The 25,230-nt window shown below is 53.8% G+C and overlaps 1 pseudogene; it reads left to right on the forward strand.

Annotated features, from left to right (window-relative positions):
- LOC131093377 (uncharacterized) overlaps positions 1-25,230 on the forward strand; it is a 1,138,058-nt pseudogene that overhangs the window by 754,412 nt on the left and 358,416 nt on the right.

The raw sequence follows: 25,230 nt of genomic DNA on the forward strand, positions 1-25,230 counted from the left end.
CAGATGTTTTGGGTCTATAGCATTGTCACTTAATCATTAAAACTGAAAATCAGGGACAAAGACTCTCTAACTAGTTAAAGTTAGAAAGTGGTATGTTTATTACGCTGGTGGGTTGCCTGGAAGGGGTCATTCTTGAAATGTGTGACTGCACCACACAAAGATTTTTGCCTTCTATTTATTTCCCAAAATTATACATATGCATAACCCCAGCACCTCCCATCCCCGCTTTGTATTAAAATGAGGTTATTAGTCCTTCACGTGTGCGCAATTCTTCTCTTGAATTGGGTCAGTGGTCCCAAATTGGGTCAGTGATCCCAGGGATGAAGTCAGGAAGGTCTTGGTCAGGTCTCTGTGACCCTCTGGCACAATCCAAGGCCCCCTGCTTCGTGATGGATTGACACAGAGTCCAGGTGCTGGGCATTGTTCTGCTGGTTTCAATATGTTCCTATGTTGGTTCACTTGCTCCTCTTCCTTCTACAAATGAGCTCATAATGTAACAATTAGCTTTAACTTAAGCATCTAATAATCATTAACCAGTTGTTGGTGTATCTGACTTCAATATGAATTGGTTCTAACCCTCAGCTAAAATCTTAAATTTTTTAAATCATAATTCAACCCCTACTCCTTCTTCAAGGTTGGTAAATTCTTTCACTAACATATAGGTTCTTCTTTATTGAGCCAACTTATGTGGTAAATGTTTCTTAAAACCGTACCATACGTTCTGAATATTGAAGTTAAAGCTGCTACTTGCTGCAACAATCTCTAATTCTAAATAAGTACTGTAATAGACAAAATCAAACTTACACTAACCAAGAGAAGTAAAACAATAATTGGATGAACGAAGGTACTGAGCAAGTCAGCTGCCATTGGAGACTGCTCACAAAGCACATCCCACTAATGATGGGATGGGCCTTTTTCCAATCTTTTAAATACTTTCTGTATAGTCTCTGTGTCATGGTGTATTGTAATCAAAGTTCTTTTCCTTTTATCTTTAACTTTTTAAAGAATTTTCTTGTATTCATAATGTTTCAACAATTTGGTAACCAAAGTTAAGTTCATCCCTATGGGCACAGGCAATATTTCTTGGACAGTGATCAAATTCGCCTTTCTATGTTGGTATGATACGACAGGTGCCTGATAGGAAAAAGCGCATCCTTTGATTTTGACAAAGTTACAAATGCACAAGTTAAATTGAGTTTCCTTCACTGTGATCTCATCTACTGTTATAGTGGGGCATGCTGCTCTGAGGCAGATACAACATCATCTTGCTCTACCATGATGGCCTGGTATTTCAGAAACCTCTGTGGGGAAAGCCAGTGACCACCCTTTACTTCCAGTACTGTGGACACTGTGTGGGACACTAGCACAGTCATTTTTGTCCTAGGGTGGACTTGGGTGCTTCTTGAATATTCAGCACAACTGCTGCTACACCTCTGAGGCAACCTGGCCATCCTTTGGCTGTTGCATCAAGTTGCTTAGAGAAGTAAGCAACTGCCCTTTGGTTTGGACCCAAGTCCTGAGCCAGTATTCCCAGGGAAATTCCTTGCATGGAAAAATAGAAAGAATGGTTTACCTACATCTGGAAGTCTCAAGGCTGGAGCTGACTCTCTAGCTGGTGAAAGGCCCGTGTGGCTCCTTTTCTCCACTGGAGATCTCTGTTTCCATCGGCAATAAGAGCATAGAGGGGTCTGACGAGCAGTGCATAACTATAAACCCACAGCCGGCACCACCCTGCCATGCCTAAGAAGGTTCAGAGTTCCTTCGTTGTCTGGGGTTTCGGGGTTTGGCATATGGCTTCCCTGCCTTAAAGCCTGCTGCTCAGCACTCACTTCTTATCCCAGGTAGATTACCTTCTGTTTCACTACCTGTGCCTTTTTCTTTGAGACTCTGCGTCCTTGGAGTCCTAGGAAATTCAAAAGGCTTACCGTCCAGGCTTCCCTCGTCCGAGTGGCTACTGGAAGATCATCCACGTACTGCAACAGCCTCCTTTCCTCTTGTGGAGCTTCCCGGGACTCTGGGTCTATGCAAGCTGTTCTCCAATCGGAGTGGGGAATTTTGAAGCCTTCAGGCACATGGATTATGTGAGCTGTGTTTGAATGCAAAAATTTTCTGGCTGGCTTCGTGGATAGGGAGGCAAAAGAAGGCATCTCTTAGGCCTAAAACAGTGAACCAGGTTAGTTAAACAAGTTAGTAAAGTATATGGATTTTCTACCACAGGGTATAAATTCTGTGTTATCTTATTGACAGCCCTCAATCCAGTACTATCAATTATTGGGCTGATTCCTTCCCTATCGTCCTTTTGAGGGTACTGCTCAATTCTCACTGGTTGTGTTCTTTCCTTAAGCTTGATTACTATGTGGGGGCATTTTTCACCCTCCCTGGTACAGCAGAGGCCCATACCCTCAAAAACACTTATTTACTTATTCTAGTATCTCTTTACTAATGTCTTTCTTAATTTCAATGGCTGTTAATGTTAAGCCTAACATCTTTATATCATTTGCCTCCTGACTAACCTTTCTCATTTGAGAATGTTTAGCGAATGGAGCAAATTGTACAAAAGCTTCTAAGTACACATAGTACACATGTTACTTTAAGGGTTTGCAAAAGTATTCCTTCTCAGACTGGCCAGTTGTTCCCCGCACTACAACCTAAACATTTTCCACAAGTACTAAAGCTTTATTTAAAACTGAATATATGGCCCTTGTGTTGACTAAAATTCTACCCTTTTCTTTCTTCTGATCTCACTGCCTCTTGCAGAGGGGTCTGTTACATCCTAGTTCTGGATGAAATTGAACTGCCAGGAGGGGGATGGGTTCAAGTGGGTATACTTTTGGAGCCTAAGCCTTCTTCCCTTTTGGGGAGGTCATCTTCATCCTTCCTCCCTTACCTTAGGAGGAGCCTTTACAAATCATATGTACTCATTTTGCGAACTGTAATCATTTTGCATTTCAGCATGATAATCTTTGTTTGACTTCATATGTTGCTATCTTATGCTGCATGCTGAACAACACGTTTGATTTGCTTTCTCTTTGCCTTGTCTTCCTTTTCAAGGGCCAAGACCAGGGGGCGGTCTGATCTCACAGTCTCTTTGCCATTCTGGGTGATTTCTTAAAACAAAAAGACATATCAGCATACAAAACCCCATCCCATTTACCTTCCTATTTTAAAACAGTATTAACTGCAATGAAGTATTATAAATCTTCTTATTTTCTGAGCTGCTCCTACTGGCAGCCTTCTCCCAGTGAGCCCCTCCTAAAAGGGGCTAGTTGAGCAACCTCTTTGCTCTGGTCAGTTCTCATTATCTCTTCTCCTTGCCCTATCTCGCTTCCACCCAAACTTCTCTTTACAAAGCTTCACAGTAGTTTCTTAGTCTTCCTCCTACACACACACACACACAGTTCCAGGTGGCAGGTATCAGATGTGATTTCCCACACACGAGCTTTAAGATCTTAGGTTCTGAATCAGCTTGATCAGAAACCTTTAATTTACACACAGGGCATGTGCCCTGACGCTTATTAGAAAAGCAATACCAGCGTTTCTCACAAACACCGCACTGCAATAATACTAACGCAGCGTGCCAGCCTCTTGATGCACCGAAGGAATTGCCCACAGAGGCAGGCTATTCTGTTTATTACAGAGAACTCTAAATCCCTACAGCAGGCTGTTCCCAGTCCAGACTTACTATAGTACCAGCTCAAGTCTCATAAACTCATTCATCTCTTCTATCTAAACTCCGTTTTACAAAATATCAGTCCTTTCTAGTTCTCTTCTTGCACAATCTAATTAAGCACTGTGTCTACTTACACTTGTTTTACTGCCTTGCAAAAAGGCTGTGCTTGTCACAGCAGAAACTCTTATACGCCCACAGACACAGACACACGCACCCCCCCCTTTATCTCAAATTCACTAGAGCCAGGGCTTGAATTGCTGTGAGGGGAGAATTCTTGGAATTCCTTTAATTTGTTTTACTATAGTTAAACATAAATCACCATACCATAGTTCTTCTGTGTAAAATGCTACTCTTGTTGCAAACAAGATCTGAAAATCTCCACAAACGCCACTATACAATCCGAGAATCAAATTACCACAATGCAGTGGAAGAAAATCACCACACAAAATCACTGAGAAAGGACATATCTCTCAAAGTGCCCACTTTTCTCAACACAACATAGCATACCATAATTCAGCATTTACTCACATCAGTTTTCCCTGGACACAAATCAAAATCACAGCACACAGTCCAGAGATCAAGTCCAAACATTCAGGGCAAAGGAACTCTCTGAGCTCGTACTCATGGTTAAAATGTACCAAATCTACACAAATCACTACATTTAAACACAATAAATACCGTCACTGACGTTTCTCCACCCGCTTCTCCGCGGGGCACTTCTCTCCCTACCCCCACAGCCTGCTGCAGCCGGCGCCTCAGGCCTCACTCGGCTGCTTCAAACATGGGTAGTACTCACCCTCCCCGCACTGTAGGGCACTGTAGATCTACTCTCTTTTATACACCATACACTTGCACGATTAGAAACACACTGCACTGACCACACAATGTATTAACCATACAGTGACACAGTGTTTGACACACGCACGCATATTGAGATTCATTCGACCCACCCCCAGGGTCGCTAGCGGCTGCTCTATCAGACAATTAACCCCCAATACAGTGTCTGGACAGTACACATATACACACACATAGACGTCCACTCGACTCACCCCCAGGGTCACTAGCAGCTGCTCCATCAGAACAACGAACCCCCGTCTCTAATCCAGCTGCTCCACCAGCTACACCCAGACGTCTCTGAGTGATTTACTCCATAGCTCTCTTTTCTCCTGGGGGCCCCTCAGTACATACCGTATTCTCCTCTGCAGCCAGCAGGTCCTTGTCTGTCCTCGCAGGATGCAAGTCGAGACGAGCGGAGGCCCACCAGGAAAAAAATCGTAGGGAATGTCTTGGAGGTCTGTCTATCCCCCCGCCTCTGCAGGGGCAGAGAACTCCTGCCTTGGCTCGCCATAATGTTTTGCAGAGAAAAGAAGAAAACTCTACAACTTTTTCAAAGTTGTAAAGTTGGTATGTTTATTACAGCGCTGGATGCATGCAGAGATTGCTCTTTTCAAAAAAGGCATGCGTACCTCTGAGAACTTCAGGTCTCTTTTTATCTCTCTCTTAAATACATATGCATACAGTTTCACAATAGGTTCATACATATTCATTTTTATGGGTTTCGTGTGACATTTACCACTAGTTGCTTTGTATCAGAAAAAATTCCGAGGTCAGGTTGACTTGGCCTCACAGCAGTCTCTGTCTCCTTCTATCATCTTTTGTCTCCCCTCCTTTATCTCTGTGCTTCGCTGAAGTAACTCCACTGAGCTTAGACCTTGCAGTCTAGCTAAATAACTATGGTTTCTAACTACAGACTCAACTCAAAAATGTACATTTCACTTAAATTAAAATGGATTTCTATCCTGGAAAATTTTCACTTTACTTCACTCACCCTGGGCTCTGCCTCGAGCTGTGCAAATTCCATCAGTGCAAGCAGGCAGAGCTTGGGGTGAGGGGCAGAGGGAATCAGCCCAATTCCTGCCCCGGGCAAGAGACCCAGGTACATTATCCACACTTTGCCCAGCAGTGCTCATTTGCATTTCTAAAGCTCCTCTGGAGGCTACCTGGAATGGAGCTTCTCTTCAAGGGCAGCCATCTGGTGAGTCACATGTGGCCCACAAAGAATATGCTTTTTTAAAAAATAGTATTAACTGTTTATGTTCAAAGTATTACAGTTAAATCTCTTCGATTTTGTAAAATGCAACATAAAGGAGAACGTGGAAAAATCCAGACCAAAACTTGATTCTCACTCTTCTGTACCAAACCTACCTGGCAATATAAAGTGGGAATATTATGAAAAATTTTTCTCATGTTGTAATTTTGTCACTGAAACTGCAGGGAAAACAAAAACTATCCAAGAATCTCTTTAGTGTTAGAGAGTCAAAGCATTCCTTGGTTCTGGCCAGAATGTGCAACAGAAATAATTTCTTTCACAAATAGCCCGGGTATGCAGAGAAAATCATTCCATGGCATGTGAGTTTTACTAGATTTTTCCTAAACTTTATGTAGTCTGAACCAATCTAAATCCACTGCTTTAACATAGATTGCTTCCAAGTTGTGTAAGTTTTTAGTATTTGGTTTCCTGTTGGACCCGGATTTCATCCCCTCTGATGTGAATTCGGTCTCCACACTCCTGGATTTCCTTCTCAGCCTTTTCCAGCCCAGATGTCTCGACTCTGCCAGGGGCAGTGTCTGGGGTACCTGTTGGTTGCTGTTTGCTGCTGGGTATACCCAGTCTGTTGGGATGTTAAACTCATCTCGATTCAGTGCCATAGAATCCCTTAAATAAAAGCTTTAAAATTCCTTTCCCCAAGGCAAAGACAAACCAAGCGTGAGCAGAGAAAGAAGATGTAAAAGAACCAAACTCGGTACGTTTTGCAGCAGTGCAATGGCAGGCAGCCCAGAGTGTGGGTGTCAGTGAGCTCCAGAGTGGAATTGTGCCCTGGTGTTCCCCAGCAGCTGTGGCAGTGCAGGCCCAGCCAGCGCTGAAGCTGCAGCAGTGGCAGCAAGGCTTGGCCCCAGTGGCTGGAGATGGCAGAGGAGGGTGGCCAGGATTGCAGAGGATTCCAGGCGAGGATCTGTGGGCAGGTGCAGGGGCTTGGCCCGCTGTGGAGCCCTGGCTGCTGCTGCGTTGCCTTCAGGGCAGGCTCAGGGGCGGCCTCCCATCCTCCTGCTGCGGGCGGGAAGTGCAAATCTCCGGGGCTTCAGAGCCCTTGAGGCCAGGCTGAGGGGTCCCCCCGTGTTGAGCTGTGCTGGCGGCTGTTTCTGGCCTCAGGGACACTTGGCATGGGCCCCTTGGCCACCAGTGGTGCTGCTTTGCACTCCTTAGGCAGGAGCTGATGTCTTGGCTGGGTGTTGGCAGCAGCAAAGTGCCAGGGCAGGCTCTGTGCCAGCCCAGCTTCCTGTGGGAGAATATCCCTTGATATCTGCTCCAGTGGTTGCTGAAGCCGTGAGAATTGCTTTTGCCCCCCTGTTAGGTGCCATGGTGTCAGCAGAAGACGTTGAAGCCGTCCTGCTCAGGGCATTTCAGTGCCAGGCTCTCACAAGCACCCACAGCTGCGCGGGTTGAGCTGAGCATGGGGCGGTGACCTGCGCTGTGTCTGATTGCCCTTCGTTAATAATAGCCTGTCTTGTAGCTCTTTTCCCTTCTGCTGCCCTTGCAGAGCCATCCACAAACACATTTTCTCCCTCAGGCCAGGGAATGTCCCATCATCAATCTCTCCCAGCCTGGGTCTGGAGCTCTGTCCCTTGAGTGCAGTCGTGGGTTCCTTGCCAGCCCCTCTCCAGGCTGTTCAAACAGGAGGCTGGGTTAAACCCTTTCCCTGTCCTCAGTTCTAAATCCTCCTGTGCCATTGAACAAGTTTCATACTGTAATAACCAAGCCCTGCTCATCTATTTAGAGGCTGTTTAGGTTGTCAAACCTTTACCTTGATGCCAGACTTGAACTATAGGAGATCCTCCTGTTGTCATCACTTTTCAGGCGAGGCCACTCTCTGGCCACTGGGTTAAAAATTTTAGCACAAGAATTCCTTTGACTAGACCCTGTTTAAAATCCACCTATAATTCAGATTCTTTCTCCTTTTTGGAAGCCCCAGGAAAACTGCCTCAGTTAAGCTTCATTTTGGAACTTGATAATCCTGTGTTTCCTCCTGCTGTCCATCTATCCAGTTTGTTGACTGGCTGCATAGGAGTGTTGTAGGGAGACATCCTTGGCTCCAAAAGCCCTGCCTTTAACAGGGACTCAATACCAGGCTGTGAGCCCTTTCTTCTCTCTCTTGGAACAAGGTATTGCTTGTCCTGGTTGCTTTAAAGTAATTTGTAGTGGCTCCATATCTAGTTTTCCCTCTTTCCCTGTCTCTGCCCGCACTTCTGCGTTCACTTCAGCATGGGCCTTTTCAATCTTGTCACACAAAGGTAGAACAGAACTGGCCTCTGCAACCCCTTTTACAGTATTAAAATCCAGCTCTCAAATTACTTCCTAGGTAATTACAATCACAGGAGGAAGAAAAAGAAATTGATTTTATTCAAACCTATGCCCCACAACTTCTAATAGTAGTTGAACAAGTCATACCTGCTCATCTTTCCCACTCATTCCCTTAAAAATAAAATATTCCTTTACTCTTTCCCCCCTTCGGTCTAAGATTCAGAGTGGATTGAGAGGCCCCTCTGTCCATCAGGAAATGCCTCCTCTCAATGCAGACCCACCCTGAATGTTCTCAAGGGCTCCAGTGTGGAGGGTTCCTGGTGTGATGGGAGCTGTGACAGCCCTGCCAATCCATGTCCATCAAGGGGTGGACTTGCTGGTCCTGAGGGTGCTGCTGTCTGTGCTTGCAGTGTCCTTGTGCCCTGCAGCTGGAGCCCTGGTTCCTTGCCAGGGGCTGTTTGGGTGGGCTCTCCCCTGCCGAGGAGGGCAATGCCTCTGCCAGGTGCTTGTGGCCGAGCTGTGCCCTGGGTGCTGGGGCCCCCTTGAGCCCTGGGGTTGATCCCTCAGGGGCTGTAGGAACTGTGCCCTGGCCTTTGCCTTCAGCTTGGCCTTTTGCTGCTCCCTTCTGGCACTCACCTGCTGTGCCTTTGTGCCCAAGTGCTGCAGGGCCTTCTTGTGCCCCTCCTGCAGTGCCCCTCAGTGCCTGTGGGTGCTTGTCTTGCTTTACAAGAGAGGTGTCTGCTCGGGAAGGCAGAAAAAGCCTCTCTTGGAATGGCGAATGCAAACCCCTCCCTCTTAATTTCTAGACTAGTGAAATCAAGGGGCTCTCAGGCAAAGATATGGGAATAGGAATACCAGTTCTTTACTAGTGTGTGTAATAAAGCAAACAAACACCAACAGCTGCGGCACTGACAGCAAACAGAGCCCGGACCCAGTCCCGGCCTTTGGGCTGCGGCGCTTTGCCCTTGGGTGCAGTTCCAGACACGGCCGGCAGGGGCGCTGGTGGCTCCCGCGGGGCGGGGCAGCGCATCCCTCCCATGGGAACCTCTCTGAACGGAAATAGAACAATCCCTTCATCTAGCTCTTTCACTTTTTTACCTTCTCTAGCCTTTGTCCCGTGTTTTGAGAAAGAATTTGGAGAGGGCTGCCTTTTAACTGAGCTCCTAGTGTTTCGATAAGGTGCTTCCTCCAGAGAGACAGAGTTTCCTTGAACAGCCGGAGCTGTGGTTACCAAGGGGCCGTAACTCAGAGCAGGACGGGGTCAGGGGAGGATATCCCGCCGAGGCTCGGTGGGAGTGTGGGCAGGGTCTGCTGCCGGAATCGGCAGAGGGGGATCTTCCCATGGAGCCCGAGGCAGAGTGTGGGTAGCCCCCACATGGCTGATGGCGGCTGATCCGGCAGCTGCCGGCAGAGCAAAGGCAGGTGGGAGAACCCGGCAGCAGCGGCGGTGCCCAGTGCAGGTGGCACGGGCAGGGCAGCCGGGGATGGGATGGCTCGGACCCCCCCTGGGTGCGGTGGGTGCGGTGACCTCGGAGCAGGCGGCAAGACAGAGCAACCCCCATCTTCCCCAGCCTGGGCAGCAGAGCGGCCGCGGGCCAGGCAGTGGGAGCAGGGCACACAAATTGAGCGACAGTACCGGGGCAGGTGGAGCTGCCCTGGGCAGTGAGGCCACACCTGGGATGGAAACCGGCGCAGGCGGAGCTGAGGCGGGCAGCGAGCCAGGACCCGGGACAGGCGCCTGGGCCGCGAACAGAGGGGGCAAGACCTGCAGAGGATCCCACTCTCTTTTAGATTTTTCCTCTTGTTTCCTTCCCTTTCATTTCCCCTTTTATTTTTCTCGGAGGTTACTCATACTTTAAAGATTTTTATTCTTCTATAACCTCTGTCTAACATATTGCATATTCTCTTCTAGGTAAATGTTTTTTTTACAAATAAATCCTGAGCCTATGAAATCTAAACTTCTGCTTGGATACATTGAAATGGTCGATGAGCTAACTCATGACCTCCTAATGTTGTTTTTCTCATCACCTTTTTATTTAACCTTTGGCAAATTAAGCGTCTTTCAGTTACTTGCTTTGCAACTCCAAAAATCCCAGTGCACCCATAGTTCCTTAAAAAATAATCGCACAAAGCTTGAGTACCCCAGTGGGTTTTCTGATTCATGTCTTCTAATATTTTCTTAGAAGCACATTTATTAAGTAATTGTCTCCCATCAAGAAGTTTCCATTTCCCTGATTTATCTTGTTCACTTCGTGTTGTGTTTAAAACTTTTTTCTCGGCTTCCCTAAACTTTGGAATCTCCAGTTTTTACTCGTGTGGAGTTAATGTTAACATTACTCTTTTATCTCCATTTTCTGCTGCATCCTTAGCTTTGTGCTCTGCCCCCAGTTTGCCCAGTTTGCCTCTCCTTTGGCCCGGGCCGGGTTCCCACCACCCGCAGTGTCTGGGAGCAGCCGAGAGCCCCGCGCTGCCCATCCCGACCTGTCCCGGCTCCATCCCCGCTCCTGCGGCGTGCTGTGAGGGCTGCGAGAACGGGGCACCGAGGGTGTGGCTGCTGCTGGGGGAGGAGGAGGAGGCAGGGAAGGGCAGGGATGAAGGGGGAGGAGGAGGCAGGGTTAGAGGGGAGGAGCAGGGGGAGGGATGGAAGAGGAGAGAGAGCTCCATGGAAGGAGCGGAAGGAGGTGGGGTTAGCGAGGAGGAGGAGGAGATGGGATGGAAGGGGAGGGATGGAAGAGGAGCAGGAGGTGGGGATAAGACAGAGGGGGAGGATGAGGGGGGAAGAAAGAGGAGGAGCGGGAGGAACCGGAGGGACAAAGGCAGATCGAGGCTGAGGCTGAGCCGAGGTAGGGAACCACGCTGTTGATCCCTGCCTGAATTCGCAGCCCCCACCTGTGGGATCATCGCCCCCCCATCGCACCCATGAGCGGGGAGAGGGAGCTCGACGCGAATATCCCCGGGGGGTCCCTGGGTTGGGGCTGTTGGGGATGTTTGGAGAATGAAGCAGTCCAAGGCTGAGCGGAAAAGGCCCCTTGGGTGGACATCGGGGGGTGGCGGTGGCGGCTGCTGGCAGAGGCAGCCTGGAGGAGCAGAGCCCTGTGTCCCCCAGGAGCCCAAAGTGGGGAGCCCAGAGAGGGGGGAGTGCTGCCATTGGCGGGAGCCTCAAGAGCCTGGAGAGGGGCAGGGGGGACTCCTTGGAGCCGCTGCAGCCCAGAGCAGAGAATGAGGGGAGAAGGGAGCCCGGGAGCCCAAGCAGCCCCGGCATCCTGAAATGGGGAGAACAAAGCAGGGGGAGCTTTTGGCATTGCTGGGACTGCCAGCAGCCTGGGCAGGGTGTGCACCGGGCACAAGGGGTCCCCCAATCCAAGCGTGACCCCAGCTGGTGGGACAGGGGGGAACCCCCGAACACCAGAGGGGAGGGTGGAGGGACGGGGAACTCCTGGGAGGCTTTTTCAGGGCTGAATCTGGGTGTTTGGGAGGTTTTTCTTTAGCCCAGGTGGCCAGTGATTGTAGAGATGGACTTGGGCAAAAGGGACCTTCAATCTCAATGTGTGTTGTGAACGATGAAACAGGAAAGCCTTATAAATATGATTGTCTGGCAAAAGGTTTTGAGAATATAGAAAGTGTAAGGAAGATTGAAATGAAGGCTAGGTTTGAGATATCTCAGTTAGTGAACAACTGGAAATCAATGGTGTGGCCCAACTGAAGGTAATCCCCTTTTGATGAAACAATTCCCTCTCCTTGCAGGCAGATCCAGACCCTACTAGTTCAGCAGAAGGGGTCCAAAGAAGAGATTTTAGGGTTGAAAATGTAACACAGTATGGTGACGTATTGATTCTTATAGGCTGTATGTAAATGCTCTAGGATTTGTATCTTGTACTAGATTGGTAAGTGAGAAATAGAATATTCAACATAGAAGAAAATTAATTGTATTGTAATGGGACCCTTACTCTCTTACGCTCTTCCCCTCTTACTCTCTCACCCTCTCATCCTCTCTACCCCTCTCTTCTCTTGGGCCTGCTCCGAGCTGTGCCTGGCAGCTCCAAGCAGGGCCCTGCACCCAGGCCCTTTGCAATAAACCGCAAGTTCCACGGCCTGGTTGCAGAGATCTCTCGTCTCCGTCCGTCCCGACCATCCTACCCCCCGACAGTCCTACAAACGCTCTCATGCCTTGTTTTCCCCAAACCAGGATTTCCCATTGCCTGCGAGGGAGGCTGCGAGGAAGAGGAAGATGCCCCGGGACACTGAGGCAGGTGAGGAGGAAGTCAGTGCCCCTTTCCCCTCTGTGCTGCTCCATCTCCCAGCCCAGCACGGCCCCGGCTGCAGCTCAGCCCTGGGGGGATCTCCTTGCCCTTGCCTGTGGCACGGAGGCAAATCCCATCCTGTCCTTGTCCTTCCTCCCCCAGAGCAGGAGGTGAGCATGGAGAGCAGGGAGGACAAATGCTCGCGGCAGAACCTGGTGGAAGAGGCCGTTTTGAGCGGCTCCACGGCACAGGAAGCCAACGAGGAGGAAAAGCCCCAGAGATGCTGCACAAGGAGGGGCTGCAAACGCAGCCGGCGGGGATCTGAGGGGGAAAGAGCCAGCCTGGGCTGGGAAGGCGGCCGGAGACGGAGCCAGAGCTCGGAGCTGGTGCTCCATGAGCAGCTCCATGATGGGGAGAAGCCCCACATGTGCGTGGAGTGTGGGAAGAGCTTCAGGTGCATCTCCAACCTGATCAAGCACCAGAGGATCCACACTGGGGAGAAGCCCTACGAGTGTGGGGAGTGTGGGAAGAGCTTCAGCGTGAGCTCCAGCCTGATCAGGCACCAGAGGATCCACACAGGGGAGAGGCCGTACAAGTGTTCCGAGTGTGGGATGTGCTTCAGAGAGAGCTCCAGCCTGATCACGCACCAGAGGATCCACACTGGGGAGAGGCCCTACGAGTGTTCCAAGTGTGGGAAGAGGTTTCAGACCAGCTCCAGTCTCCTCCAGCACTATCGGATTCACAGAGAGGAGAGGCCCTTCCAATGCCCCGACTGTGGGAAAGGATTCAAGCACAGCTCCCACCTCATCACCCACCGGCGCATCCACACAGGGGAGAGGCCCTACGAGTGTGATAAATGCAGGAAGAGGTTTCCGACCAGCTCCCATCTCCTCCGGCACTATCAGATTCACACAGAGGAGAGGCCCTTCCGCTGTCCCGACTGCGGGAAGGGATTCAAGCGCAACTCCCACCTCATCAGGCACCGGCGCATCCACACTGGGGAGAGGCCCTACGAGTGTCCCCAGTGTGGGAAGAGCTTCTCCAGCAGCTCTCACTTGACCCAACACCAACGGAGGCACCACTAAGGGAAGCCCTGTGAGTGCCCCGAGTGCGGGCAGAGCTTCATGTGCTGCTCCAGCTCCATCCCCCACTGGAGGAGGCACTTTGGGCACAGCCCTGGTCACTCACATTCCCTGTGATCCATGTTTGGAACACACCTGGCTGCTTTGCCTTTTGGTTTGGCCTTAATTTTCCTCTGCTTCACCTTCATCCTTTAAAAACACCCAAAACTGGATTAAATGAAGGAAATTGATCGAATATATCTGACGTTGCATAATTTATCAGTTGTTTTAGAGGGAATTTAGGATTTGGGGACACGTTCTATATGGAGTGCTGGTGTTGCTAACAGGCAGGAATTTGATCTCACCCTTCTTGTGTTTCTCAGAACTCCTCCCCAGACCCAAACCTCAACTCCACCCTTGGGATACCGTATAAAAACTCCACAGCCCTGCCTTTGCCCTGTCTTTGGGGGGTAAGAAATGGATTCCCAAAGGATCAGCCGTTTTCCATCTGGATTCCCAGAGGATCAGCCCTTTTCACACTGGATTCCAAGAGGATCAGCCTTTTTCACTGAATTCCCAGAGGATTCTGATTCTGTCACTGTTTCTTTTTGTTTCTATTACTGCATTTGTATTTTTAATTTTTGATAATAAAGTACTGGTTTTTCTGCTCCCATATCTTTGCCTGAGAGCCCCTTAATTTCAAAATAAATTATTGTTATAATAATAATAATAATAATAATAATAATAATAATAATAATAACAATAATAATAAGGATGATAAGGATGATAATAATAATGGTAATAGTAATCAAAGGGAGGGCGTTTACATTTTCCATTTCAGAGGAGGGTCCTGAAATGGGGAGACACCCCCAAGGCTGGGCCATGTGAAATAGTTCCGGAAAGATGTAAATTCATTTATGTATATGCATGAAGGTCTATGAATATGCAAGAGGGTAATGTAATTAAAATCAGATTAATTAAGGAGTGTCCCTGAACATAACTGGGGGATCTTGGTGGCCATAACAGCCTTTGCTTGATGGTCCTTGTCTCCCATTACATCAATCCGTTGCATATTCATGGCCTTGTTGCATATCCATGAAGTACTTTCCGTATTCCAGGAAGAAAATTGGCTTAATCCTGTCTGGGGGTTCAACCCCCCTCCCAGCTCAATTTGGGGTGTCCCATCCTCCTCCCAGCTCAGTGTTGGGACCCCATACCCATCCCAGCTTAATTTAAGGGTTCCATTCCCCTCCCACCTCAATTTTGGGGTCCCATTCCCCTCCCAGCTAAATTTTGGGGTCCCGACACTCTTTTCCACGCTCTCTCCTTTCCGATCGTTCCCCCAGTCCCCTCCCCCGTGTTTGGTTTTGGGGGCTCCAGGCCTCTCATGCTCCGTTTTGGGGTCCTGACCCCATTTTGGATTAATTTGGGGTCCCCAGCCCATCCCCATGGTCGCCTTCCCCCCCCCCCCTACCAAATTCCGCTCCTGGAAACTGATGAGTCATCAGAGAGACACGCTCTGATTGGCTGGAAATTACCCCGCGCCGTCACTGAGTATTTACCTCAGTGAGAGGCCTTGGTCTGTGCCTGTGAAGTGATGAGTCAGAGTCGGGCCGGGCGCTGATTGGCTGAAAATCGCTGAGCGGGGCCAGTGCTCTGAGTTTGTGCGCAGCAAGTGGATCGTCGTCAGTGCCGCGCGTTGTGATTGGTCGGGATCTGCTTTGGGGTGGGGACGTGAGGAACTGGGCTTACTTGGGGTTTGTTTGGGGTTTATTTGGGGTTATTGATGGACTATTTGGCATTTATCTTGGATTTTACTTGGTTTATTTCTGTTTATTTGGGGTTATTTGGAATTAATTGAGTTTATTATGAAGTATTTGTGTTTGTTTAGGCTTATTTGAGTTTATGTGGGTTTATTTGGAATTATTTGGGGTTCTTGGGGTTAATGTTGGTGTATATTGGGGTTTTTTTCGCTGTGCTTGATATCATTCGGGGTTTATTGGCTTTCACTTGGGGGAGGTTTTTTTTTCGGTTTTTGGGGTTATTTTGATTTATTTGGGGTTATTTGGGGGATTTCTAGGTATTGTTTGGGTTTGTTTGGGGTTATTTAGGTTTTTTTCCAAGTGTTTTGGGGTTATTTGAGGTATTTGGAGGCAGGTAGGGTCAAAACCTCAGCGAATGTTTCTCCTGCAAAAATCGGGAATTTTTCCTTAAAGCTCCGAGTTTTTTTCCCCAAAAAACCGCGAATGTTCCCTTAAAAAACGCGGACTTTTCCCAACCAATAGCAGCGCGCCCTGCTCCAAACCATCCAATCACCGCGGGTCTCCCCATAGGAACACCCGCCTCTCTGTGCAACAATCCAACCAATCACTGCATGCCTTACCTCAGACACGCCCGCCTCTCACCCCGAACAAACCAATCACCGCGTTCGTCCTCTCAGCTACTCTCGCCTCGCTCGACCTGAACCGACCAATCACCGGGCGTCTTCCCTCAGCAATTCCCTCCTTCTTTGCCTCTAGCCAACCAATCACCGTGCGCCTCCCATCGGCAAAGCCCGCCTGCCCAGCCCATCTCCTGTCAATCACCGCGCCCTCTACGAAACCAACCAATCACCGGGCGTCTCCCCTCACCAACTCCCGCCCTCCCTGCGCCACTCCAGCCAATCAGAGCCAAGCTGGAAGCAGCGCCCCTTGACCACAGGGTCGGGCATGGAGCGGGCGCCCCCTCCCCCCCCCCCCCCGGGCCCCCCTCAGGGACCCCCGGGAGCCGCCCCGGGCTCGGGCGGGTCCTGCGGGAGGCGCTGGAGAGAGCGGGGGAGGCGCTGGGAGAGGACGGGAGGCTCCGGGAGCTGCTGAGGAGGCGCAGGGACAGGTGAGGGGTCCTGGAGGGGTCGTGAGGGGAATTTGAGGAGGGGTCTTGAGGAGGGGGGGGATTTGGGGAGGGTCTGGGGGGAACTTGAGGGTGTTTTAGCGGGGTCTGGGGGTGCTGGGGGGGCTATGGGGGGGAATTTGGGGAGGGTTCCTCGGGGGGTGTCACGATCCGTCCTCACGGATGGGTTTCGTGATGGTTCATGGATTTGATCTAAGGGTGCAAAAAAAACCAACACGGTACAAGGGGGTTTGCAATGATAATCGAAACAAACGCACCTTTATTGAATGACCACAGCAAAATGTGATAGAGGGATTGAGGGAGAGAAAAAGATGGGGGAAGAGAGAGAGACAAAAGAGAGAGAGAAAGAGAGAGAGAAAGAGAGAGGGGATAGAGCTACCAAACGTAGAGACGAAGTCCTTTGGTCCAGTCCAGTCGAGGACCCGCCTGTTGCGTCAGGGAGGTCTCAGAGGCCCAGTTCATCTGGACCCCAATTATACTCTTTTTCTTTGGAGCAAGTGGGATGGATTTTGCAGCCGAAACAAAGGCAGTTTATTGTATCATCAGGGGGGTGGGAAAAAAGGGTACACACAGTCCAAGTTTGGAAGCAGGCGAGAGTCATTGATTTCATTGTCCACTGCCTACACCTGCAACATCCACCTTGCTTTGGGCAGCTTTCCTTCCTCGCCCTGTACACCTCCCCCGAGTTGGGGCTTTCAGTCCCAGTATCTGGAAGAGGGTGACAGGGGCCTTCTCACATAGGGATTTCATGTCTCAGTCCTTTGATGAAGAGGTTTCTTACATCTCTACTTGTCTGTCACAGTGGTTATGAACGGTCTTCTCTTGGAGGAGGGGACCACCCTAAAGCTCAAACCAGCCAAGCTGAGAGGTAGGGAGGATTCCAGAGCTATTGTGCAAAAAGGCAGGATGCCCTGTGAGCTCAGTGTAGCGTATAACAAACAACATCTGTGAAAACATCAACTTAGCAACACTTTCAGGCCTCAGGCACATGACTTTCCCGGCCACCAGATCAGCAAACCGGGGTTTTAATTTTTTGGTTGTCTCTGTCCATGACAGTCGTAAGGCAGACGAGGGATATTTCAGACAGACTCTCACAACACGGAACACATTTGTTCCCCCAGCTCCAGAAAATTTGATGCAGGAACAAAAACATTCCTGCAGGAACCACCAAAGGCCGAGGGGCGTTTGGCCACTTTCACTTCCACACCGCACGCTCGGGCAAACTGCGCAGACCAAGCAGCCTTTCCCCTCTTCCCCATTGGCCTGAAGACACTCTGCACCAAGAGAAAGCTCCTGGACACCAGGCTATCCAACAACAGCAATTTAATGTTCCTCTAGTGGGTGAAGGGAAAGGAAGTGCTGGCAGAGGAGAGGTGTTCCCCGCAGGCTCAGGCGGCCCCAGCAGACGCAGCCTCCCGGATCAGTTCTGCACAGCGCCGCGGCAGGACACTCAGCCACGGGCACACAGGAAAGGCCGCGACTTCCAGAGGCGGCGGAGTTGCTCTCGCATCCTCTGGAGCCGGGAGGAGGGAACGCTCTGTACAGCTAAAAGGATGTACAGAGCTTGAAGCGCCAGACATGAGATGGCAGGGCTGCTGTCATCCGTCATGTCCTGAAGGGCTGCAGAGAGAGAAACAGAGGCACAGTCAGAGGCTGGATCTGCGGGGAGCTGGGCGGAGCCTCCAGCCTCGTCTGTGCCACGCAGCTCCTGGCACGGCCTGGAGGGAGCAGGAGCCAAGAAGGACGAGCTGGCAACTGCTGGCCAGGAATGCCCCGCAGGCCCCTGCAAGGTGTCTGCGCTGTGGCCCCGCTGTCCTTGGGGCGCGCAGGGAGCGGAGCCGTCGGCGGGCGGGCCAGGGAACGCAGCTGCCAGCGGCAGCCCCCGCCGAGAGCCCGCGGGCCTCACTCACCGCTGCAGATGATGCGGAACTGCGGCTGCTGCCCTGTCAGGTAGCGCCCGGCCATCCCTGAGGAACACAGAGCTTGTCCTGCCTTCAGAGGCACAGCTGCCGCCCACGGGCGCTGCCAGCCCTGAGGCCACACGCCCTGCTGGCCCGGCAGGGCTCAGCCCGGGCCCCTGGCGCACGCTGCCGCCCCAGGGCACGGCTGCCAGAGGGCGGCAGCAGCAATGCCCAGGCCTGCGGGGGCTGCCCATGCCCGCGCCCGGATCCTGCTGCCGGCACAGCAGGCGGGGCCGGGGCCGAGCTGCGGCAATGGGGCGGGCCGGGGAGGGAGCCGGGCTTGGCGCTCACCCAGGAACCTGACGGCCGCCTCTCGCAGGGGCTCCTGTGCGCTCCGCAGGTACGGCAGGGCCCGGCGCAGGTGCTCGGCCGCTCGGCTCCTGTCCTCTGCCAGCTGCAGAGAGCGGCAGGGTACGGAGGGAAATGGTTGATGCGGGCCCTGCCCCTGGGCCGGGCGCTCCCCACGGCCGGCGCTGCTCCCCTTGCCCACAGAGCCCCGAGGCCCGGCCAGCAGCCGCAGGCGCCGGGCTCGGCACGGGGCACAGGGCCCGGCGAGCCGCGGTGCCGCCCTGCAGCAGAGCCCGGCTGACTCGGGGCTCCATCGGCACCGGCCGTGGGGCCACAGGAGCCTGGAGCAGAGCCCGCACGGCCCAGGGAAGGGAGCGGCGTGTGGGGCGCAGGCCGGTGCCCCTGCGTGCGGCACTGGGCAGGGGCCACAGCTGCCAACCCCACAGACTGGGCGCCGTGGGCAGGCTCCGGGGATTGGGCTGGGCATTCCAGGCTGTCCTTACCAAGCACTCAGCAAATCCCCACATCTGATCTGTCTGCAGCAGCTGCTTGAGATCCTTCCTCTTCAGGAACCTCACTGCAGAAAGCAACGTTTCCCGAGAGGCCTGCAGAGCAGCAGAGACCCAGAGATGGCACCGCAGCCCAGGGCACAGGAGCCGAATCTCTGTGCCAGGGCTGGGAGGAGGCTGGAGCCCGTCAGGTGCCAGGGGGTGGGGAGACAGCTGAGCCCCTTGCATGGGGACACCCAGGAGGCCTCACCTGTGCCACACACTGGTTCTCATCGTGGCAGTGGAAGAAGAGTGGGAGCAGGCTCTGGCTCACAGGCTTCTTCAGGGGCTTTTCTCCCTTTGCCACTACAAAGGCGATCACGTCTTGGAAGAGGCGAATGGAGAGCAGCTGCACAAGGCTGTTGGCCTGTTGGAAAGGAAGCCAAAGCCCTCCACATCCGCTGCTCCAGGCCCCCCTGTGCCCAGGCCCAAGGCAGCACCCAAGTGCCCGTGGCTGAGGGCACAGAGCCTCACATTGTCAAAGAGGTGCCAGAGCGCCTCAGCCAGCTTCAGGGCGATGGGGCTGGCTATTGCCAGGTCTTCCTGCAGCATCAGGAGGATGAGCACAATGAGGGTCTTCTCCACGATGTCTTCATCCCTATCCCACAGTAGCTTCACAAGGCTTTCAGTAAGGCTGTACATGCTTGGATCCTGTGTGCAAAACAAGGCTGGGCAACCCCACACTGCTGCTGCTGCTGCTGCTGCAAGGCTCAGAGGCCGAAGGCCTGTCCCGAAGTGTCGAAAGAAGGGAGACCAGGATACCAGATGGTCATCAACAGGTCCTGTTTATTGCAGAAAGCATCAAACACTTATACAGCAAATAATAAGCTTATGAATATTCTGTAAGCCAAGCGATCTATTGGTTAAACTATACCATCAACTCTTCCTCATTCCTTTGGGCCTATGTTCTCTACTTCTCACGTCTCTCTGTTCACTTCGTTATGATACTCAGCTAGGCCCAAGGACACGCTATCTTGCAGGTGCAGGACTTGGAATTAGCCATGGCCTTGTACTTTTCCAGTCTCTAGTCAGCTAAATTCCCAACCTCAAAGCACTCAAGCAGCTGAACAGCGAGCCTGGAGAGCTGGGAGCAGCTGCCACAGCTGCCAAAGCCCAGCTAAGCCCAAGGGGCTGCTTGCCCCAGCCCCACGCTGCCAGCACAGCTTCAGCTGCTGCCTCCTGCTCACCATCGAGGTGAGCACCACAAGGCCTCGGAGCACCACACGATGCATCTCTGGTTCCTTGTCAGGATCTCCAGGACTTGTTCACAGCATTCGCTCAAGTCCAGGCAATCCAGGAGCTGCAAGGCACAGAGCAGGCACAGAGGTGCCAGCTGGCAGGAGCTCAGAAGTGCACAGGGCCGAGCCAAGGCAGCAGCACAGGGCACGGGCAGCGTCCCAGGCAGCTGCGGCTATGAGAGGGCAGAGGGCTGGGAGGCAGCTCAGCCAGGCAGCACTGGCCATGGGGCTCACCTCCACCAGGAAGGCCAGGGCGGGCAGTTCCCAGTCTGAAACGCCTTCGCTGAGCAGCTCAAAGAGGCAGGATGCCATGCTGCAGCACCTGATGATGGAGACACGGCGCATCTCCCTGGCAGGGAGAAAAAGGCACCATTGCTCCTGGGCCGGGCGGGCAAACCTCTCCCAGGGCTGACTGGCAGAGCTCTGCTCTGCTCCCGAGCTCCCCGGGGGCGCTTTGGGAGGCGGCTGTTCCCGGGCACCCTCCTCTGCCGGCCCTTTCCAGTCGGCTCATCCCTCCCTTGGTGACAAGGCCCTGCCGCCCACGAGCACGGGGACTGTGTGGGGCGTTGCAGGCACAAAGGAGAGGGGCGGTGGGGAGAACGAGGTCTCACCTGGCCAGCAGACCCACTGCACAGTGGTGGGTGTCGGCACGGAGCAGCGTGTCCCAGGCACGCTTGCGTTCCATGGACAGCACCACATGCTCATAGCGCATTTGGCAGAGCAGGGCCTTCAGGGTCTGCAGCGCAAAGCTGTGTGCAGAGCAAAGGCCAGGTCACGCTGGGAGCCCCGGCTCCTGCCCTGGGGCATGGGAGGGATGGGGAGACTGGGAGGACTGGCACGGAGCACCTGTTGGGGTTGGTGGAGAGGCTGTGTTGCTCCTGGCATCCCTGCCCCAAGGTCTCAACCTCTTCTGGCATCTCCTGCGTGCTGATGTAAGCTTGGAAGAGCAGATGCAGAAAGAGACTGGGGAAATACTCCAGCACAGCAGGCGAGCGCCAGGCCAGATTGAAGATTTTCCACAGTGCCACTGTTCCCTGCAAGAAATAAAACAGCCAGAGACAACACTCAGTGGCCAAGACATCCACGTGGCAGGGCCTGAGCGTGCGAGGGAGAGGCCAGGGGAGACACGGGGGGAGCAGCCGGGCTGGTGCCCCTGAGCCCTGCCCCTAAGGCAGGATTCAGCCCAGTGCCTGAGGCAGGGAGATGCAGCTGGGGGGAGCACAGAGAGCTGGCTGCTGGAGAGGCGGCCTGGGGGCTGGCAAAGGCCGGCACCAGAAACTCACAGCCAGGGCAAAGACTCCTGCGTCGTCCCCATCGGAGGTGCACACGCTGTGCACTGGCCAGGTGCTCAGCACATGGAGGAGCAGCTGCAGCCCCGGCTCCGCAGTCCTGCTCGAGGACATGATGGTTCCCCACATGGTGGCGGCAGCTCTGTGGGGTCAGAGCTCTGTGTCAGGGCGGGCTCAGCCACAGCGCCGTGGCCTGGGCAGCTGCAGGGCCCCACGCTGGCCCTCAGCCCTGCCTCTGCCCACTGCCCCTGGCTGGCAGCGGCCAGCCAGCCCACGTGGGTACAGGCCCGGAGGGGCAGGGAGGGAGCGTGGCACCAGGCTCAGGAGCTGACATGGCAGCACTGGAAAACAGAGGAGCCAGAGGATCCTGGAACTGCCCGCCTGTCTGGCAGTCAGCAGGGACAGGCTTTACAGGGTGACGGCCGGTGAAGCCTAAGCCCTCAAGGCACGTGAGGCTGCCCTACCTGTCACACGATGGGGCCCAGCGGAAGAAGGTGATCAGCACGTCACAGGGGTTTTCCTGGGTCAGCTCCAGAAGGGCCTTGTCCAGCCTGTGCCCAGCAGACTCATTGGCCGTGAGCCACTGGTGGAGGTACCTCACCATCAGGGCCAGGGCCCTCAGCCCGCCTTCGGAACAACCCCGGGGCCTCCTGTCCCACCCAGTGACCCCCGTGGCTCTCCCAGTCCGTCCCAGTCCATCCCTGGGCCTGCCCGGCGTGTCCATCCCGTGTAGGTTGTCCGTGTAGCCGGCTCAGTCAGCCAATGAGAGCGCGTCTCTCTGGTGACTCATCAGTTGCCATGCAGAGTCCCTGGCGCTGAAATCCCGAGGGCCCGCGCTGGACTCGGCCTCCCAGTGCCGCGCACTTCATTCCCAGTTAATTCCAGGGCCACCAAAATCCCTCTGAGTGCCATCCTAGTCACTCTCAGTACTTCCAAAGTCCCTCCCTCCTCTTCTCAAGCTATTCCAAATCCATTCAAAATTAATTCCCAGTTCATTCTCCGTTCAAGCCCGGACATCCAACATCTGTCCCAGCGCGCCCCACCCTGTCCCATCTCTCTCAGTGCCACCCCAGTCGTTCCCAGTCCCTTCCAGCCCATTCCAGTCCCTTTCCAGCCAAACCCTGCCCTCTCCTCTCTCTCTCCCAGTGCCCCCCAGCGTGTCCATCTCGCTGGTGCCCCCCTCGAGCTCCCAGCCCGGCCCCGGCCGCCTGCTCTGCTCCGTGATGGATTTCTACCCTGCTGCCATCCAGGTGAGGTGGTTCCAGGGCCAGCAGGAGCTCTCGGAGCACGTGGTGGCCACCGACGTGGTCCCCAACGGGGACTGGACCTACCTGCTGCTGGTGCTGCTGGAAACGCCGCCCCAGCGCGGGCTCAGCTACAGCTGCCAGGTGGAGCACGTCAGCTTGGAGCAGCCCCTGAGGCGGCACTGGGGTACGGGGGAGCCCCTGGGGGCGCTGGCAGAGCCGCTGGGCTGTGCTGGGAGCCACTGGGAGGGAGCTGGAGAGAGCCGGGCTGGAAGTGGGAGAGGGGCTGGGAGCTGGGCAAGGGCTGGGAAGGGGTTTGGGGGATGATGGGGAGGGTCAGATGGGGTTGTGGGGGTGCTGGTGGGCACTGGGAGTTTGGGGGTGCTGGGTGTGCCTGGGAGGGAGTTTGGGGGTGCTGGGTGTAAATTGAGGGAATTTGAGTGAGCCTGGACGGGCTGGAAGGAGATCGCAAATGGCAAAGCAGGGGTTGGGTTGAGGTTGGTTGTGCGGGGAAGAGACTGGGAGGGGTCTTGGTGCGTCCTGGAGGGGCTGGGAAGGGACTGGGGGGAGGTTTCAGTAGTTCCTGGCTGGGCTGGGGGCCACAGGGAGGGCTCTGGGAGGGGCTCGGGGTGTCGGTGAGAGGTTTTGGGGCTGCTGAGCCCTGCGGACCCCCCAGAGATGCCGCCGGACGCCGCCCGCATCAAGATATTGATGGGGATTGGGGGCTTCGTCTTGGGCTCGGTCTTCCTGGCGCTGGGGCTCGGCTTCTCCCTGCGCAAGAAGGTCAGGGCAGGTGCCGGGGGTGGCGTCCCCGCCGTGGCGGAGCGTGTGCGCTCCCGCCGGGGCCCCAGCCCGGTGTCACCCCCTTTTCTCTGCCCACAGAGCTCCTGAGCCGGCGGCGGCCGCAGCCCCTCTCCGTGGGCTCGGGCCCGGCCGGGACCCCCCGCTCCGTCCCCGCTCCGCTGATTTTGGGGGGGTCCCGTGTCCCCCCAGCCACGCTGGCGCTCTGCCCCCGCCCAGTGCCTGCTCCCAGTGCTCCCAGTAAAGCTTCCCAGTTGGGCCCGGGCCCGTTTATTGGGGGGCGATGGGGAGGGGTTTGGGGGGGGCGATGGGACGGATTTGGGCAAAGGGAGGGGGACAAAGGGTGGGGGCTGGGCCCGGGGGCAGGGGTCGCTGCCCGCGGATCCCGCAGTGCCCGGTGCGGGACGAGCTCCGTGCGCCGCTCCATCTCCATCCCCCGTGGGAGGATCCATGCTGGATAATCCCGGGTGACCCCCAGGGTCGGAGCCCCCCGTGTTGGGAACACTCCTGGCTGCGGGTTCCACATCTTCCTGGCCCCCCCTGGACACCTCGATGAAGGCCGGGTGTCCCCGCTACTTTTCCTGTTTCTGCTCCTCTCCTCATCTCCCCCTTCTCTTCACCCGGGTCAATCGCTCCCCCCCCCTCCCCGCTCCTCCTCCCGCCTTCTTCCCCTCTTCTCTCTCACATCCCCTGACCCTTCCTCCATGGTTTCTTGAAGGCTCCAGTTCCATCATTCCTTTCCTTGGCTACAGCCCTGAGGGCTTTTCCAGCTGACTTCACAACTGCACTCTCAGACTGAGAGTGGGGAGTCTTGGTGCTTGGTTTCCTCATTCCAGCTGCCTTTGACAGGGTTTGTTTCTGTCCTCAGCTGATTTTGGCCTCTGCGCTCAGCTCAGCCCTGAGCAGGACCAGCACAGCTCCATGGTGGGCACTGCTCACTGGATGGCCCCAGAAGTTGTGACCAGATCTCCTTATGGCCCCAAGGTGGACATCTGGGCCTTTGGCACTGTGACCATCGAGATGGTGGAAGGAGAACCTCCTTACTTCAGGGGAACAGCGGCCATGGTAAGAGGCAAATTCTGCAGTGGCTGCAGAAGCCTGTGAGCACAGGGGGACCCTGCATTGGGAGCAGCAGCTGGAGGTTTCTGCACATGGGAAGGGAATTCCCAGAGGACTACAGCCTCCACACACAAGAATATTCCTCAGTCTCCAGCAACAATTTGCTTTGGGATTTATGTTGTTGCAGCTCATCTGGCTGTGAGGATGACCTGAAAATGTGAAGCAAGTGCATCAGGTCTAATGTTACCTTTCAAGAAAACCCCACATCAACCCCACATCCCGCCCCAAACCCAACAAGATTTCTGCAGCAGTTTCTAAAAGAGTTTTGTGAGATGATTTCCCCCCTGATTCTTCTCACTGGGAAACTTGTTGAAAAAATGATGATGATTGTTTAACATTCCCAAAGTCTAACGTATTTCTTTCCTAGTCCAAGCTACTTTCTCCCTGTCACCAAGCCTGAGCTTTCAGCATCACAAACCTCCTGTTTCTTGCCTGGCAGTTTCTGGGATGGGGCATAAGGAATGCATTTACTTGAGTGTCAGTGGCACTGCAAAGATGCACTTGATGTAAGAATCCTCTGA

Source organism: Melospiza georgiana, chromosome 25 (assembly GCF_028018845.1).
Source record: "Melospiza georgiana isolate bMelGeo1 chromosome 25, bMelGeo1.pri, whole genome shotgun sequence".
Classification (NCBI taxonomy): Eukaryota; Metazoa; Chordata; class Aves; order Passeriformes; family Passerellidae; genus Melospiza; species Melospiza georgiana.